The sequence below is a fragment of the Saccopteryx bilineata genome, chromosome 2 (assembly GCF_036850765.1).
Source record: "Saccopteryx bilineata isolate mSacBil1 chromosome 2, mSacBil1_pri_phased_curated, whole genome shotgun sequence".
NCBI classification, from domain to species: domain Eukaryota; kingdom Metazoa; phylum Chordata; class Mammalia; order Chiroptera; family Emballonuridae; genus Saccopteryx; species Saccopteryx bilineata.
In genome coordinates this window covers 22827734-22847802 of record NC_089491.1, presented here as the reverse complement: position 1 = coordinate 22847802, position 20069 = coordinate 22827734, and the positions used below count along the sequence as shown (strand labels likewise).

General features: G+C 39.3%; 1 protein-coding gene across 6 annotated transcripts in view; it reads right to left on the bottom strand.

The window, feature by feature from the left end:
• Positions 1-20069, bottom strand: part of PTBP3 (polypyrimidine tract binding protein 3) — a 106468-nt gene that overhangs the window by 75038 nt on the left and 11361 nt on the right. The window lies entirely within an intron of this gene.

The window sequence follows — 20069 nt, the reverse complement described above, 5'->3', positions numbered from 1 at the left end:
TCTTAGTGCTAAAAGCACAAGTGACAAAAAAATACATTATATTTCATCAAAACAAAAATCTATTGTTCTCCAAAGTATACCATCAAGAAAATGAGGCCCTGGCCAGTTGACTTGGTGGTAGAGTGTTGGCCTATCTTGTGGAAGTCCCAGGTTCGATTTTGGGTCAGGGCACACAGGAAAGGTGCCCATTTGCTTCTCCAGTCCTTCCCCTCCCGCTTCTCTCTCTCTCTTTCCCTCCTGCAGCATGGCTTGAATGGTTGAGCGAGTTGGCCCCAGGCCTTGAGGATGGCTCCATGGCCTCGCCTCAGGCACTAAAATAGCGCTGTTGCTGAACAACAAAACAGTGGCCCCAGATGGACAGAGCATCACCTGATAAGGGGCTTACTGGTGGATCCCAGCCAGGTGCCTCCCTGCTTCTCAATTAAAAAAAAAAAATAAATAAAAGGAGGAAGGGAGGGAGGGAGGGAGGGAGGGAGGGAGGGAGGGAGGGAGGGAGGGAGGGAGGGAGGGAATGAAAAAAGACAAACCAGAGAATTAGAGATAATATCTGCAAATCATGTATTTCTCAAAAAACTGGTGTGCAGAACATATAAACTCTTATAACTCAATAATAAAAAGACAACCTAATTGCGTCGGCCTAGCGTGCGGAGGACCCGGGTTCGATTCCCGGCCAGGGCACATAGGAGAAGCGCTCATTTGCTTCTCCACCCCTCCGCCGCGCCTTCCTCTCTGTCTCTCTCTTCCCCTCCCGCAGCCAAGGCTCCATTGGAGCAAAGATGGCCCGGGCGCTGGGGATGGCTCTGTGGCCTCTGCCCCAGGCGCTAGAGTGGCTCTGGTCGCAACATGGAGACACCCAGGAGGGTCGCACATGGCGACGCCCAGGATGGGCAGAGCATCACCCCCTGGTGGGCGTGCCGGGTGGATCCCGGTCGGGCGCATGCGGGAGTCAGTCTGTCTGTCTCTCCCTGTTTCCAACTTCAGAAAAATGCAAAAAAAAAAAAAAAAAAAGACAACCTAATTTTTCAAAAAAGACAAAAATTTAAACAGACATTTCTCCAATATATACAAATAGCCAATAAGTACATGAAAAGATGATCAACATCACTGGTCATAAAGAATATGCAAATTAAAACCACAGAAAGATTACTTCAAATAAAAATCAGGACCATGATATGCCTCTATTATTACGCACCTATCAGAACAATTAAAAAAAGCACACACTTAAAACAAAAACTCAGATACTTTATGATTGCATTTAAATAATATTCTCAAAGTGACAAAATTAGAGGAAATTAATGCAGTCCCATTTATAATTAACCTTTGAGAATGAGAAAGAATAAATTACGCATCTGCCTGGTAATTAGGGTGTTTCCTGCAGAACAATGCCGGGATTTGTTTAGAGAAAAAAATTCACTATAACCACCCTTTTGAAAAGTATCTTTGTATACTTACTCAATTATCTCAAAATAAAAATGTTTTTTTTGTTTTTTGCTTTTTGTTGCATTTTTCTGAAGCTGGAAATGGGAGGCAGTCAGACTCCCGCATGCGCCCGACCGAGATCCACCCGGCACGCCCACCAGGGGGCGATGCTCTGCCCATCTGGGGCATTGCTCTGTTGCAACCAGAGCCACTCTAGCGCCTGAGGCAGAGGCCATGGAGCCATCCTCAGCGCCCAGGCCATCTTTTGCTCCAATGGAGCCTTAGCTGCGGGAGAGGAAGAGAGAGACAGAGAGGAAGGAGAGGGGGAGGGGTGGAGAAGCAGATGGGTGCCTCTCCTGTGTGCCCTGACCAGGAATTGAACCCGGGACTTCCGCACACCAGGCTGACGCTCTACCACTGAGCCAACCGGCTAGGGCTTCAAAATAAAAATGTTAAAGAGATAATTTTTCACTTTGATAATTCACTTTTGTCTTAAAATACTCTTTATTATATATTATGAATCTATGCTCTCTGTAACCTTTTAAACTGATAAGCTTTGCCATGTTGTTAGTCTTCATCATAATTACTTCATCATAATTACTTTTAATATTCTTAAAAATCTATAATGGCATACTTAACTATTCTATTATTAAATATTGGTAATTAGTAATATTAAATATTACTCAAGAATTACCTGCAATTTTTCTATATCTTAAATTATACTGATTCTTCTAGAATACAGCATTTTCTGTATCTTATATTCTACCCATGTAATATTCAAAAGTGAAATAAACCTTTTTTTTTTTAGTGAGAGGACGGGAGGCAGAGACAGGCTTCTGCATGTGCCCCTACCAGGATCCACCCAGCAAAACCACTAGGGAGCAATGCTCTGCCCATCTGGGGTCCTTGCTCCATTGCAACCAGAGCCATTTTTTAGCGCCTGAGGCGGAGGCCATGGTGCCACCCTCAGCACCCAGGGTCAACTCACTTCAACCGAGGCATGGTTCAAGAAGCGGAGTAGGAGTGGATGGAGGGAAGGGGGGGGGGGGAGAGAGAGAGAGAGAGAAGTGAGAGTGAGAGGAGTGAAGAAGCAGATGGGTCCTTCTTCTGTGTGCTCTGCCAAGGAATAGAAACCGGGACATCCACATACCAGGCCAACACTCTACCACTGAGCCAACCAGCCAGGGCAGCAATTTTTCCTTTATGAGTAGAAAGTAAAACTATAAGAAATCTCAAATTCCTAATTAATGTAGAGTAACTTCAAGTTATTATTACACTACAAGTGCCTACTAACAAGTGACAAAGAAAAATTTTTATTTCTATAGAGGTCTTCCAAATAACATTAGAATTAGCACATTACTACCTTGTTTTATTTAGTTTATTTATTTATTTACTTTTGACAGAGACAGAGAGTTAGAGAGAAAAACAGATAGGGGCAGACAGAAAGGGGGAGAGGTGAGAAGCATCAATTCTTCATTGAGGCACTTCAGTTGTTCATTGATTGCTTTCTCATATGTGCCTTGACAGGGTGGGGTGGGCTACAGCAGACCAAGTGAACTCTTGCTCAAGCCAGCAACCTTGGGCTCAAGCTGGCGACCTCAGGGTCTTGAACTTGGGTCCTCCGCCTCTCAATCCAATGGCCTATTCACCGCAACACCGCCTGGTCAGGCACCACCTCGTTTTAATATTACTCAAGAATTTGACTCATCGATTACATAGGAAAGAATTTAACCTTTCCCAAAGAGAGGTATTTTGCTCTCTCTTGGGAGGTAATCTCTAAATCCCTGGAGTGTTGTGCCTGAGAAGTGTCCTTTCTTAAATCTAGGGGCTTTTTTTGTGTATTTTTCTGAAGTTGGAAAACAGGGAGGCAGTCAGACAGACCCCTGCATGCGCCCGACCAGGATCCACCCGGCATGCCCACCAGGGGGCAATGCTCTGCCCATCTGGGGCATCACTCTGTTGCATCCAGAGCCATTCTAGTGCCTGAGGCAGAGGCTACAGAGCCATCCTCAGCACCCGGGCCAACTTTGCTCCAGTGTAGCCTTGGCTACCAGAGGGGAAGAGAGAGACAGAGAGGAAGGAGAGGGGGAGGGGTAGAGAAGCAGATGGGCGCTTCTCCTGTGTGCCCTAGCAGGGAATCAAACCTGGGACTCCTGCCCGCCAGGCTGATGCTCTATCACTGAGCCAATCGGCCAGGGCCAAATCTAGGGGCTTTGAATCACCACACAGTCTGAAGGTGTGGGCTGGCCACACCAAAAAGACCAACAATGTGATTTTAGGTAGAGGCTTTTTGCACACCTGGAGATTGAAGACTAAGGTCAGACTCAAAAATCATCAATTATGCCTATAAAAAAGAGCCACCTCAATAAAAAAAAATGTCATCACCAAAGCACAGGTGAACTTCCTTCCCTGTTGACAATACTCCATAAGTGCTGTCAAATATTAGTGCCAGGAAAGTAATCCTGACTCTATGGAGAGAGGTCAAAGGAAGCTCTGTTGGTGTCGGGCAGATAAAATATACAGTGTGTCTGTCAAGTCATGGTGCACTTTTGACCGGTCACAGGAAAGCAACAAAAGATGATAGAAATGTGAAATCTGCACCAAATAAAAGGAAAACTCTCCGTTTCATACCTATTCAGTGCAGTGCGATGTGGGCTCACACACAGATTTTTTAGGGCTCCTTAGGTAACTATCCCATATAGCCTCTACAGACTCGTCACTGACTGATGGCCTACCAGAACGGGGTTTCTCCACCAAACTGCCGGTTTCCTTCAACTGCTTATCCCACCGAGTAATGTTATTCCTATGTGGTGGCGCTTCGTTATAAACGCGCTGATATTCACGTTGCACTTTGGTCACGGATTTGAATTTAATGAGCCACAGAACACACTAAACTTTCCTCTGTACCCTCCACATCTCGACTGGCATGGCCGTGGGCTGCTCCGTTGTATACACGGTGTTATGTCATCATCTGTGCATGTGCACATACTGCCACATCATCCTACAGAAACTGGGAGGGACCCTGGCCAGTTGGCTCAGCGGTAGAACGTCGGCCTAGCGTGCGGAGGACCCGGGTTCGATTCCCGGCCAGGGCACACAGGAGAAGCGCTCATTTGCTTCTCCACCCCCACCTCTCCTTCCTCTCTGTCTCTCTCTTCCCCTCCCGCAGCCAAGGCTCCATTGGAGCAAAGATGGCCCGGGCGCTGGGGATGGCTCTGTGGCCTCTGCCTCAGCCGCTAGAGTGGCTCTGGTTGCAACATGGCGACGCCCAGGATGGGCAGAGCATCGCCCCCTAGTGGGCAGAGCGTCGCCTCATGGTGGGCGTGCCGGGTGGATCCCAGTCGGGCGCATGCAGGAGTCTGTCTGACTCCCTGTTTCCAGCTTCAGAAAAATGCAAAAAAAAAAAAAAAAAGAAAAAAAAGAAAAAGAAACTGGGAGGGTTTTCCTTTTCCTTTTATTTGGTGCAGATTTCACATTTCTATCGTCTTTTGTTGCTTTCCTGTGACCGGACAAAACTGCACCATGACTTTACGGACACACTGTATTATGCTCATTTTGTTACAGATGGCACTGCCCACGTGGAAGCCCGTCGCCCAGGTGATGATATTAGTTGCCCTTCTTGCTTGGGATGGGTGTGATTATGTTAATATGTGTTGGGGGAGGGCTTTCACACTAAAAGGTTTTAAAAGGAGAGATCATGTTCCAGAGAAGAGTGATGACGTTCTAGGACAGGGGTTGGGAATCTCGGCTGAGAGAGCCATGAACGCCACATATTTTAAACTGTAATTCTGTGAGAGCCATACAATGACCGGTGTACGTTACGCATTATCCAATAAAAATCTGTTGTCCCGGAGGACAGCTGTGATTGTCTACAGCCACCCGCAACCATGAACATGAGCGGTAGGAAATTAATGGATTATAATACATGAGAATGTTTTATATTTTTAACATTTTTTTAATTAAAGATTTGTCTGCAAGCCAGATGCAACCATCAAAAGAGCCACATCTGGCTTGCGAGCCATAGGTTCCAGACCCCTCTTCTAGGAGAAGCCCATGCTGTAGGAAAGCAGAAAAAGGATACATGGAGGAGGCCAGGAGAAGCAGCCAAGATGGAGGAATGCTGAAGGAGAAGCCAGTTTGTGCAGAGATTGTACAGAGAGAAGGATATGGGGAACAGGGGTGAATGAGACTGGTGAGGTTAGAAACCTTTAGATTCGAGGAAACGATAAGTCAGTAGCTTTGTGAGCACTGAATGAGTGGCTTTTGGAGCCCAGTGTGTGTTTTTTACTTGCCCGCCGTTGCAAGCTAGAATTAAAGCTAATGGCCCACCAGTTCTTGGTTCCGTTGTTTCTTTACCGACTGCCCGAATCCAATGCAAACCTGCATGGGCCAGGTGGCTGTGATGGTGGCCATGGCTACTGGCTTTACAGTTGGGTACTACCCTAGACTGTCCAATGTGTTTCTTCCCCTGGCTAATTTAAATCTATATTCCTTCCTTGTAATAACTAGTAACTATAAGTATAATACTTTCAGTGAGTTCTGTAAGTCCTTCTAGCAAATTATGGAACCCAAAGGTGTTTTTGGAAATCCTTCAGAAAATACAAATGGTGTCAAAGTGAGGGTAGTCTTTTGTGGACAGTGTCCCCTAATTTCACAGACAGCCTAATTCCTCTAATGGTTAAATGTTAAATCAATGAAAAAAATGTAATAAGACTATTCATTTAAAAACTTTATTCTTTATCTTTAAATTACCATTTCGACTTATATGTAAAAAATTTTAATCTAAAATGTGATCAAATATTCAAGCACAGAAAAAACAGAAAATTTAACTTAAATTTATGACATTTAAAATAAATTAATGCAACATCTTGTTACATTTAACATATCCACACAAACTATCAAAAGAAATGAACACTGCAGAGTCTTCACAATAAAACCCCATTTAAGTTTGATAATTCTATTAGATCTTTCCATAGTAACAGGAAGAGCTTTTATTTTTATTTTTTTTAAAAAGTTCTTAAATAATGTTTAAAATAATACATAAATAAAGCAAGCTTATAGTAGTGTGTCACGTGTAGGCATGGCTATTTTTATTTTTATTGCCTTATTACATATGAAAATTAAAATATTTGATTCTGGCCCTGACCCGGTAGCTTAGTAGGTTAGAGCATCCTCCTGATACGCCAAAGTTGTGGGTTCTATCCTGGGTCAGGACACACATAAAAATCTACCAATGAATGCATAAATAAGTGGAACAATAAAATATCTGACCCTAAAGTTTCATATCTGGAAATTCTGTTTTACGTCAGATAGATATTACCATTCATCATATAGAATAAATAATACATCTCTCAAATGATGATACCTAAAAAAACTAACTTTTTTACCCTAATAATTTCAGAATATGATAAACAAAAGACAAAAAGAGCAAAAGAAGCTTTTACATTTGAAAATGCAATCAGAAAAAATATTCTGATCACAATTTACTGCTTAAGCTTTTCCCAAGAACTCATTTTCAAATGATAAAAAATAAAGGGCTTTTAAAAATATTATCAAGTTCAAACACCATGAGTCATATTACTTTGTAAAGTTTTGTAAAAGTTGAGAAAAACAATTAGTTCTGTATTACTTTAAACATACATTTCCTTTTTTAAAAAAAAACAATTTTTCTTTCCGAAACACAAATTCTCCTGAAAACACATCACTACCTATAATTAGACTACTTCAGTACAAAACAAAAAGTATTTTTCAAAATTAATACTAAATATTTATAAACTTAGTATCTGACAAGTAATTTTCCATTATAGTAAAGGAAGAGCAATGCAGACCTAGATAAAATTGAGTATCTCTCTCATAAGTCTGACAGTTCTAAGAATATTATGGTTAAAGAGATGTAAGATAAGCAGAATGAAGACATTAAAAAAGTAAATGAAAAGCTTGTTTGGATGTGTGACTGTAGATGGCCAAGAGAAAGAAATTGTTAAAAAGGGAGAGAAAAAAGACTTTGTACATGTACATACCACAGGTAAACAAATTACCATTACATAACAGGCTTTAAGAAGCCAAATAATAAAGACATCATGGGGGTTAGGGGGTGGGAAATACATGAAAAACACTGGATCAATAGTCTCCTTAGAAACACAGTAAATTTACACAAGTACAGCAGTTGTTCTATGGAGTTGTTAGCTCTCTGACTAAGTCAACACACCAATCAGCTTCACTGCCTCAAGTATCAATTATTAAAGCTCTCCCCTGCTGAAGAATAATTAAATACACCGGGCCAACAAAGCAAATGAATACTGTAATTAAGCAGCACAAATAAAGTGTTTCATTATCAAATTTGATGGAAAGTGGTTTTATTTAGCATTAAAGTGTGATTATTAGTGATAAAAGGCAATCCACACAACTGAGAAACAGCCACTAAAATAACATGTAAGGAAGATTCTGAAAATAAACCATTAATTCATGTTTAGATTTCAGATCATACCTAAAAAAGACATGAAATCAAGAATAAGATCATTTGTTTTAGTCTATCAAGATACTATAAAATAAAAAAAGAAAACCACATTTTTCCACGTTCCTAGAACTTTTTTATTTTACACAAAAGAATATTAACTACTTAAACACTTAAATCTTTACACGTCCTACCTTGAAATTAAAGTAGTCAGTCCCTTCTATAATTCTAGCAGCCAGTCTAGTGACCCTTTGTGAACACTCCCCAGAACAGAAAACTCATCTTGCTGTTCATCTTGCTGTTAGTTTTTCCATAAACAAATAAAAGTGATATTATATAGTCTCTTCATACTATATACACTCATTGATTAGATCTCCTAATTATTCACCTTTATATTCTCCTCCACAGAACCTACTGTTTTACATGTAATCTATGTTCAAAAGGTTTTTTGCTTAAAAAATAACTATAAAGTTAAGAGCATAAACTGAGTGAACGTTTCAGACTGTGAGGCAGTATAACTTCAAGTTTGTTTGTTTTTTAACATTTAGCTTTTTGTTACATTCACCATTTCGTAGCCTATTACTCTAAAAACATCCAAAACCCAAAGATATTGGCTATTGGTAACTCCATACAAATGACTTTAAGATCTTGTCCCACAAACACTGTGGCCCCAACAACACTCCATATATATATTAAACATGTGTGATTATCCCTAAACATATTTTCTAAGGAACAGATACTCCCCCTCCAGAAAAAAAAAAAGTTACCAAATTGTTCATTTGTAACATTTTTCTTTCCAAGGCTAGCACCATTGAGATTTTAGGAGAGTGGGAATAAAAAGGGTGGTAGTTCAAGATGAGGCAACTCTTCAAATGCATAGAGGTGACTATGTTTAAAATCCTCTATGACACAATTTCAAGAAAATGATTTTGACTGCTTTCATTTTATGTGGGCACCTTAATAAAACAGTAATATTTTTTTCATTGACTAGTAAGTTATTCCTTCAAAAACATTTATTTATTTTTGTTATTTTTTGTGACAGAGAGAGACAGATATGGACAGACAGGAAGGGAGATGAGAAGCATCAATTCTTTGTTACAGCACCTTAGTTTTTCATTGATTGCTTTCTCATACATGCCTTGGAGAAGGGCAGCACTAGAGCAGAGCAAGTGACCTCATGCTCAAGCCAGCGACCACAGGGTTATGTCCATGATTCCATACTCAAGTTGACAACTTTGGGGTTTTGAACCTGGGTCCTCTGACGCTCTATCCACTGCACCATCACCTGATCAGACTCTTCAAAAGCCTTCTAATTCATGACATCCAACCAAAATGCCATTCATCTGAATATTTATCCTACTCTATAGGCACAACACATATATATACTGAATTCAATATGCGTAACTGTCATAGCAATAACATTCATTTGTTCAACAAATCCAACAAATATTTACTGAGCACCAAACTAAGAGCCAGGTCTTTAATCAGTGGGGACAAATCCCAGTGAACAGACAAAAATCCCTGTCCTTAATTTATTAAGTCTACAATCTTACAAAAGAAACAAAAATAAAGAAAATTATATGTTTTCAAGTCAAAAGTGCTTTTTTAAAAAAAGGGATAAGGAGCAGCCATGGATAAAGAGGAGAATTACAATTTTAAGTAGGTAGTCAAGGAAAGATTTAAGAGAAAGTGACATTTAAGCATAGTATTGTTTTTTAAACTTTTTATTAAATTTATTGGGATAACATTGGTTAACAAAATTATATAGAATTCAGGTGCACAATTCTACAATACATCTTTTGTGTACTATACTGTGTGTTCACCACCTCACCATCTATTCTTCCATCACCATCTGTCCCTTCCATCACCATCTATCTCTCCTCTACCTCACCCCACCTCTTCCTCTCCTCCAATCCCACACTGCTGTTTGTGTAAGTTTTTATATATTGTATTTAAGCAAAGCCTTAAAGACAGTAGGAAATAAGCTATGTAGGTATTTGAGGGAAGATGAGGTAGGCAGAGGAAACTGAGATAGAATGCCCTGCATGTTCTACAACACATTGAGGAAGCAACTGTGACTGGAAGAAGTGAGTGAGAGAAGAGAACTAGATTGGGAGGGCATGTTACAGAATGTGGTGCCTTGAAGGCCATTCTAAAAAATGTTACAGTTTTTAACAGAAGAGTGACATGATCTGATTTACTTTCTAAAGAATTATTGTGCCTGTTGTGTTGAGAATTAATTTTACCTATTTTTTGTCATTATCAGCAAAAAATATTTTTAGTAATTCATTTATATGTGTCATGAGATATCATAAAATCACTGCTCTAAAACAAGGAGAAAATATTCTCTTCCACTATGGCTACAGAAAAAAATACAAGTCTAGTCATAAAACTGCTTACAAATGCTATTTCTAACAAAGGATTCTTGTGATCACCTGAATTCTGGAAAGCATAGCCATGTCTTGTAAAAGTTAATAAAGGTCTGGGTTTTGGTTAGTTGTCATGCTTAATAATTTACTGCCCTAGTACTTATATTGACAACTTTTTCCCTGAAATATTCATTTGTAAGTCTTTTAAAGCAAATTATTGAAACTTCCAAATTTTCAAATTCATAAAAAAAACAATTTTTTAGATTTCATGTAGCATAGTCAAAAAGTCTAATTACCATTTTGCAAATGAGGAAATGAAGGCACAAGTAAGTTAAGTGACTTACACAAATAATACTGCAAAGAAAGAGCTGGGGGTCAAGTTCAAACCTATGTAAGCCAATTACAGAGTCCATGCTTTTTATTTGCTATACTAACCTGCCAAAAAATTAAACCACTGTTTTCACAATAAGAGATTAGTTAAATGAGTTATAGTATATCCATGCAATGAAACACTAGGTGGTTATTAAAATGATAAAGCACCGTAATTATCAACCTGGATATAAAATCACAAAACACTGTTTACCTTACAAGTCATATATATTAATCATAGCATGTATTTTACACTTCTGTAAAAATAAATAATAATAAAGATGCATGTATAGTATAAGCATATAAAGGACTAAAATCAAATTCAACTAAATGTTAAAAGGGATAATCATATCTGGCTTTTACTTTTTCTTTTATATTTGCCATGTTTAAAAATTAATTAATCAGAGAAAAAAGGGGCTATTTTCATTTTGTAAAATAACAAACAAAATATTTGGCCAACACTCATCTGTCTCCTCCATAATTGAGTCTTTCAATCAAATATATTTCATGAGCGTTCTTGGTCAATTCCACTACTGACCATTACTGAGCATATTATCATCCCAAAATATTTTTAAAATTTTAAAATTTCTTTTGCATCATTTAGTGATTTCCAAGCACATCTGAATTTTATAATAGCTACACTGTATGAACTCAGGCTAGCTTTCATGTTTCTTTAGTTCAAGAAAGAACATTAAGAAAACAATGAATAGTAATGAGCCAGACAGATGAGACAGCAATGCATCACAAAAATAGAGTTGTATTCTAACCTTCTTTTCATCTTAGGGAAACCACAAATATACTTTACTGCTTTAGCACTGAAACTGTGCTTCCATCTCTAATTATATTAAAATGGTATACTATTTGTCCTAGAACAAAACAACTTCCAAAAATAATTGAGCTTATTAACCAAATAGTGTCTGGAATATTAATTTTCTTGAAGCCAACAGAGACACCAGGGTGTAAAAAACAGAGCATAGGCTTTGGAAAAAAACTTGTTTGAATCTAGCCCTTGTCACTTATCACCTGCAAGTCATTTCTTGAATGACAAATTCTAAATTCTCTGCCCTGGCCATTTAGCTCAGTCAGTTAAGAGCAGGGGTCCCCAAACTACTGGTTGCGGGCTGCATGCAGCCCCCTGAGGCCATTTACCGCCCCGCCGCACTTTGCACTTCTGGAAGGGGCACCTCTTTCACTGGTGGTCAGTGAGAGGAGCACATTGATCATCTCGTTAGCCAAAAGCAGGACCATAATTCCCATTGAAATACTGGTCAGTTCATTGATTTAAATTTACTTGTTCTTTATTTTAAATATTGTATTTGTTCCCGTTTTGTTTTTTTACTTTAAAATATGTGCATTGTGAATAGGGATTTGTTCATAGTTTTTTTTATAGTCCGGCCCTCCAACGGTCTGAGGGACAGTGAACTGGCCCCCTGTGTAAAAAGTTTGGGGACCCCTGGTTAAGACTGTCATTCTGAAATACCAAGGCTGTGGATTCTATCCTAGTCAGAACACTTGGGAAATGATTGATGAATGCACAACTAAGTGGAACAACAAAATGACTGCTTCTCTCTCTCTTTACCTTCCTCTCTAAAATCAATTGGGAAAAAAGTCTTAACAGAATTAGCTTAGTCTAAAAGGTTGGCTCTTTTCAACTACTACTGCTTCTTGGCTGTTGATGCTCTTGCTCCAACATGGCATCACTAGCATAATAGTAGCTGAACGAAGTTCCTGGCAATAGTGACTGAGCAGAAACCAGTTAATCTACCAGTATTTCTCTCTTCTGCTGTTAGTCTCAGCTACTGTGGCTACTAACCTCCCAGCTAGCTATACTGTTCTCAAATCCTATGTACATTCATTCATTCTCTCCCTCTCTCCACCACTTTACATGCAAACATATCTCCTATTGCCCAGATCACAGCAAACACTTTAGTGTCAGTGTCTAAAATTAGCCTAAAGACCACTGCCAGGTTCACTAATTCTCTAAAAGCAGCCACAGGAGTTAGCATATCATTGTATTCTAAGACTTATTAGAGTGTAAAGATACAAAGCAAAATCAGTAAAAGAGAAAGGTATATGGGGAAAATTTCAGAGCAAATCAGGTGTAAACTTCCAAGAGTTCTCTTCCAGTAAGGCTACATGAAACACACTTAATTCCTCCAGCAATATGCCTGGCCTGTGGTGGTGCAGTGGATAAAGCGTGGACCTGGAAAGCTGAAGTCGCTGATTCAAAAAAACCCTGGGCTTGCCTGGTCAGGCACATATGGGAGCTGATGCTTCCTGCTTCCCCCCCTTCTCTAAAAAATGAATAAAGACTTAAAAAGAAAAAAAATTTCTCCAGCAATAAATTGTGATAACACATGTAGAAATGTCTACCAGAGGAGGTCATTAGGCTTGTTGTCCAGGGTTTTTAAGGAGGGCTGGTCACAAAGACTTTAGCCAAGCATGTACCAAAATTCCAGACTCTCAGAAGGAAAGTATAAACCACATCATTTACACATACAGGCTACTGGTCTTATTAATGTAGGGAACTGGATTCCAACCAAGGGCCAATCTTGTGAAGCTGTAAGCAGCCTAGAGACAGTCTCCAGCCTGCTACAGTAACTATTTTCTGACCTTACCAAGCCCAAATGGCTAAGCGAGACTATTTTTCTTGCAGCTCTCTGGTAAGGCTGGAAACCATACACACTTCCTTAGTTAAGGTTATTTATGTAATGACTAAATAAAGCCACTGCTGTTGCAGCTGCTGCTGCATTAGCAATGGCTTTGAAAGAGTTAAAAACTGGAGGCTCTATGCTGCCTCCACAAGATCAGAGACAGGACACTGTTGAAGGGTTAAATGGCACAGGCCATAGAGTCACACCTTCTGAATTCAAATCCTGGCTTCACTACTAACTATGTGATGGATAAGGTATTTGGTATCTTTGTATGTCAGTTTCCACATCTGAAATGGGGAAAACACAAGCATCTTCCTCAAGGTGCTATGAGGATGCAATGCAAAAGTATATCTGAAAGACTTAACAGATACTATTACTTAAAAGAAAAGTTTCCCTCCTTCTCTGGCTAGTACTCTATCACAGGTGAACTGACAAAATAATCAGGGCCTTATACCCATGGTCATTGTACTACATTAACAACAGCTAAAGTACTAAAGTATACCATCAATTTATAATGCAGAAAATGGCCATTATAATTAAGTGATAGTTGCACAACTGGGTAGCCTTTTTGAAAAATATAAAACTGATTCCATTTCTCATACCACACACTAGGATAGATCCCAAATGAATCAAGATCTAAATGTGAAAAATAATCATATAAGTATTAAGAAAGCATGAGTGAGCCTGACCAGGTGGTAGCATAGTGGATAGAACACTGCCTGGGGTGCTGAGGACTCAGGTTTGAAACCTCGAGGTCACTGGCTTGAGCGTGAGGTCACATGACCTCATGGGCGCTGGCTTGTCTGGAGCCCTCTGGTCAAGGCACGTATGAGAAAGCAACCAATGAACAACTTAAACTGCCACAAGCTGATGCTTCTTATCTCTATCCCTTCCTGTCTCTCTCATGCCTAAAAACAAAACAAAACAAAACAACCCCCTTTCTTTATACTCCTGAATAGGAGAGCCTATGATTCAAAATCCAGAGCTATACTACCACTAGGCCCTGGCCAGGTGGCGGTGGTGGCTGCTGCTGCTGCTGCTACTACTACTACTACTACTACCACTAGGATCCTGGCTCCCACGACTACTATGACTACGAGGATGACGACTACTATTACTACTAGGCCCTGGCCTGGTGGAGCACTACTGGTGCCTGCTGGGTGGCTGCTGGGCACCTGGCTGGGTGGCTCAGTGAACAGAGCATAAACCTGGCATGCCCAGATCACAGGTGTGATCCCTGGTCAGGGTACACATGAGAAACAACTGATGAGTGTACAATTAAATGGAACTAAGTGGTACAATGAATTAATTTCATTCTCCCTTCTCCCCTCTCTTTCTCTCTCTCTGTCAAATCAATGGAAAAATTAAAAAAATAATAAATTTAATTATCTAAAAATCAAAAGCCACTGTATAGCAGAAAGTTTCATAATCAAGTCAAATGACACATTGGGGAAAGTATCGGGAATTCATTATAGACAAGAATTTACCTCTTTAACATATAAAAAGCTTCTCTAAACTGAAAAAATAAAAGACAGCCCATAGAAAAATAAAGAACAAGAACCAATATCTCAAAGGGATTAAAATTATCCCTTAAAGATATAAAAATATGCTCCATGTCACCCATAAAGAACTGCAACTAAAATGAGACAATATTTCTTACCAATAAGTCTGGCGAAATCCAAAAGTTCAACAGAACTCTCTTGGTAAGAACTGTGCTGCACAAAATAGTACTCTCCTAATCGAGGTGAAAGTTATTACTGGTGTTTAACTAGAGATCGACACCTTTCACCTTTGATCTAGAAATCCCATGCCTGGACTCTAGGCACTTCACAAATACACCTGCATATACATAAAATGACGTATGTACACGTTATTCATAAGAAACTGTTTACTAGAGCACAATACTGGAAATAACATAAAAGTCCATCAATAGAGGACCTAATAAATAATTTCTATATCACAAAACATTCTGCAGCTGTTAAAAATTAGAATGGTGGAATTTTGAGGAAGATTCCCCATGTTTTGGTGAAAAAAAATCAAACTATAGACCAGTACACATAAATATGCTACCTTCTGTATTAGAAGAGGGAGGAAAAAATATGTATATTTGCCTTTATTTGTTTAAAAAGATTTGAGAGGGGTAAAGAAGAAAACTAATAAAATTGCAACCTTTGGGGAACAAGCGTTCTCTATATGCATATAGTTGAATTTTATTTAACTTTTTGATTTGAGAGAAAGGGAGAAACAGGGGCAAAAGGGAAAGAGATAAGAATCACCTCCTTGTTCCACTTAGTTATGCATTCACTGACTGCTTCTCATAAGTGCCCTGGCTGAGGATTAAACCCGTGACCTCAGTGTGCAGGGATGATTCTTGATATACTGAGCCACAGGGCCAGGGCTGAATTTTATTTTATTTTTTGTTGAATTATTTCTGTTCTTTTTTTTTTTTTTTTCCGTATTTTTCCAAAGTTAAGAAGCAGGAAGGCAGTCTGACTCCTGCATGCGCCCGACTGGGATGCAGCCGGCATGCCCACCAGGGGGCGATGCTCTGCCTATCTGTGGCATTGCTCTGTTGCAGCTGGAGCCATTCTAGCGCCTTAGTGGGAGGCCATGGAGGAGTCCTCAGCCCCCGGGAGCCAACTTTGTTCCAGTGGAGCCTTGGCTGCGGGAGAGAAGAGAGAGACAAAGAGGAAGGAGAGGGGGAAGAGTGGAGAAGCAGATGGGCAATTCTCCTGTGTGCCTTGACTGGGAATCGAACCTGACTCTTCTACACTCTGGGCTGACGCTCTACTGCTGAGCCAACCGGCCAGGGCTACTTCTGTTCTTTTAACTTTTACTTATTAATTTAATTTTTATCAAATACACATACAGTTAAGTCCCCAAGTTAAAACATCCAACTTACGTACAACTTGTACTCAAGAAGGGAGAGCTATAAAGGGCTATTGGTAATAAACTTCAGTTGGACATCATGGCAAAGAACTAACCAATGAAGACCATATGGAACTAGAGCAGCAGATAACAGCACTTACGAAAGAAAACAGGAACCCAGAAACTCCAGAACCAATAAAGTTTTCTACAAAAGAGTTAGCTGGTGCTTTTCGTCCCGTTGAAGCAGGAATGGCAAAGTTAGAGGTGCAAGATCCTGATATAGGGAGGTTCACCCAAGTATACTGTACAGTTAGGCTGAAATGCTACAGGGCCACTTATGATGAGAAAAAGAAAAGCTCTGTACAAACCTCCCTTGGTGCCGACTTCAAGAAACTGACTCCAGCAGCAGAATCAAATCCTGACTCTCTAACAACCAATCCTGTCCTCTCCAACAAGTCTACCATCTTCTGCATCATCCAAGATTGTTTAAGGTTGTATTTAAAAATTTTTAAGTATTTCTATGCACAGAAAGGTAAAAATAAATACTATGTTAAGACAAACATCTGTGTAAGTTGCATTTAATAGGTAAATGTACCTGTTCCAACTTACTTACAAATTCAGCTTAAGAAAAAACCTACAGAACCTATTTCATTCATAACCCGGGACTGCCTATAACAAATCAAATATTACAAAGGAGCCTGACCTGTGGTGTCACAGTGTATAAAGTGTTGACCTGGAATGCTGAAGTCACCAGTTTGAAAACCCAGGCTTGTGTGATTAAGGCATAAACGAGAAGCAAGCAACTATGAGCTGATGCTTCTCGCTTGCCCCATCCCCTGCCTTTCTCTCTCTCTCAACTCTATAAATAGAATCTTGAAAATTTCTCCACTCATATCCTAATCTTTAGACAGTCTTAGTTATTCTAATGGTTGTCTCCATAACCCAAATAATATGCTTATACCACTACTTTTGAGTTATCAACTTTACAAATAAACTGACTTCTAACATGAAATTTATCTTACACTTCCTCTTTTTTCTGTCCTCTCAATGTCTGAAATATATGCTATTTCTTTTAGTTCTTATATCAGTATCTTTGAATTTAAAAAACTATATTTATAATGTATTTCTTATTTTGTTAATGACATTACTTCTTGATTTTGAAAGACAAAGCTATTAGTGCTAGTAATCTCTTCTTTCCTCTGTCACTCCCTCTGCCAGCTTCATTTTTATTTTTTTATGGTTATTACATTCTGCCTTGCAACAACAGCATTCTGGGCTTTGTCTATTCGTGTCCTGTCCAAAGGCTGACTCTAAGTTGGAAATTAATAAATGACATTTACTTTATGACTACGTAAAGAAAACTACCCCTGGTATACTTTACTTTTTACTCTATGGTCTAACGTCACACCTTAGGACTGTTCCTAATCAAGATCAAATGGATTCTTGATTATGCCCTATCCATTTTTTTTTATTACAGAGACAAAGAGAGTCAGAGGGATAGACAGAGACAGACAGACAAAAATGAAGAGAGATGAGAGGCATCAATCATCAGTTTTTCGTTGCAACACCTTAGTTGTTCATTGATTGCTTTCTCATATGTGCCTTGACCGTGGGCCTTCAGTAGATCGAGTAACCCCTTGCTTGAGCCAGCGACCTTGGGTCCATGCTGGTGAGCTTTGCTCAAACCAGATGAGCCTGCGTTCAAGATGGCGTCCTTGGGGTCTCAAACCTGGGTCCTCCGCATCCCACTGTGACGCTCTATCCACTGTGCCACCAACTGGTCTGGCGACCTATCAATTTCCATGTGATTTTTAACTGCCTTTTTTTATTTTTCTCACACTACTGCCTTTTATTATATCATCAAAATTTCCCCCAAATCTTCATGATACCAATAATTCTATTTCCTATTTTTCTTCCCAAGATCTTCTTCCTAAAACCCTCTTTCCTCCTGTGTCAATCTAGAGTGCTTGCTAGGCATTCTGTTGTAACTTGAGTCTTCTTTTCACTTTTCTTCTGGGTTGATTCAACCTTTTCTTGAACTTCTGTCTTCCTTATCCTTAGTTTACTATCATTTTGTCAGAGTACATCCTTAAAATAACACCCTAATGATGGTAAACAGAAGGTAACTTTCTAAAGCCATGTATGTCTGAAAATTCTAACTTTATAATTGTAACTCTATAATTAGTCATCTGACTTATTAAAGAATTCTGGGTTAAAACATTATTTTTCCTAAGAAAATTATCAACATAGCCAGCCAGCACATTGTATGGCTGGTTAGATGGCCAGTATGACATTCATTTCTTTAAAGTTGACTTATTTTTTCCTTCCCTAGAAACTTTCAGAATCATTTCTTCATCCATGGAATTCTATAAATTCACAATAACATATCTGGATGATGGTCTTTTAAACCAGTGATCCCCAAACCCCGGGCCGTGGACAGGTACCGGTCCGTGGGCCATTTGGTACTAGTCTGCAGAGAAAGAATAAATAACTTGCATTATTTCTGTTTTATTTATATTTAAGTCTGAATGATGTTTTATTTTAAAGAAATGACCAGATTCCCTCTGTTACATCCGTCTAAGCCTCACTCTTGACGCTTTTCTCGGTCACGTGATACATTTATCCGTCCCACCCTAAAGGCCAGTCCGTGAAAATATTTTCTGACATTAAACTGGTCCATGGCCCAAAAAAAGTTGGGGACCACTGCTTTAAACTCACCGTACTAGGTAATAAATAGGTAGATCTAAAGCTTGAAACCAGGATGAATTGTCTGACCCAAGTCCTTTGTACCTACTGTACTAAGTAATAAATATAACACTCTAAAGTCTGAAACTAGCATGAATTATTAACTCCACTTCCAAAATCAACCATGGAGAAATTGTAGAAGCTAGAGGGATATGTGGACTTCAGGAACCAAAATAAGAAGAAAAAAACCCCGAGAAAGTTGAAGGCTAACTTGAACTGGTATGTGGAAGGTGGTAGGAGTAGCTACAGACTGCAGTTGAGGACCCAAAAGTCTCAGTGAGGAAGCAATTTGGAAGAAAGCCTTTATATTCTGTTCTTGCCTAAAAATATACTCGAGACACAAAGCCTCACCAGATTTGCCATAGAAAAATACATGTTATAAACTTTTTGGAAAAGGTACTAAATTCAATTGAAAAACAAAGCTAAGAGACGATGCAAGAGATATAAAAAACAAAAGGAAATCAGTTATCTTGGTAAAGTTTATATTGTCAAAAAAAATTTGAGGTCTAGAGAAACTGAGAATGTCTATTATAACCCACACCTAAAATTCTGGATCACTATGATAAAATGCAAGGAAAAAAAATAAATCAGCAGTTGAGTCAAAACGTTAATAAATCCCTTTTACAAACCAATAGACTGCCTGACCCATGATCACACAGTGGATAGTGTGGACCTGGGATGCTGAGGATCCAAGTTCGAAACTCTGAGGTCACTCGCTTGAATACAGGGTTGCCGGCTTGAATGTGGGATCATAGACATGACCCCATGGTTGCTGGCTTGGGCCCAAGGTCATTGGCTTAAGCAAGGGGTCACTGGCTAGGCTGTAGCACACCAGGAAAGGCATGTATGAAAGTATGAGAAGCAATCAATGAATTAAAGTGATGCAACTGCAAGATGTTTCTTATCTCTCCCTTCCTGTCTTTCTTTTTCTCTCTCACTACCTAGCTTAAAAAAATAAAAGACCAAAAATATAAAATATGACCAGAAAAAAACAAATACAATCAATAACTTGCTCTAAAAGATATACTGAATGCAGAACCAGACATTTGGCTAAGAATCCACATTTACAAAGCAGACATTGTATCACGTGGGCAAACTTTATGTGTAAAGGAATAGTGTCTTAGGCTTTGTGGGTCATATAATGTCACAACCACACACAATATAAAAATGAATGAGTGTAGCTGTATTCCA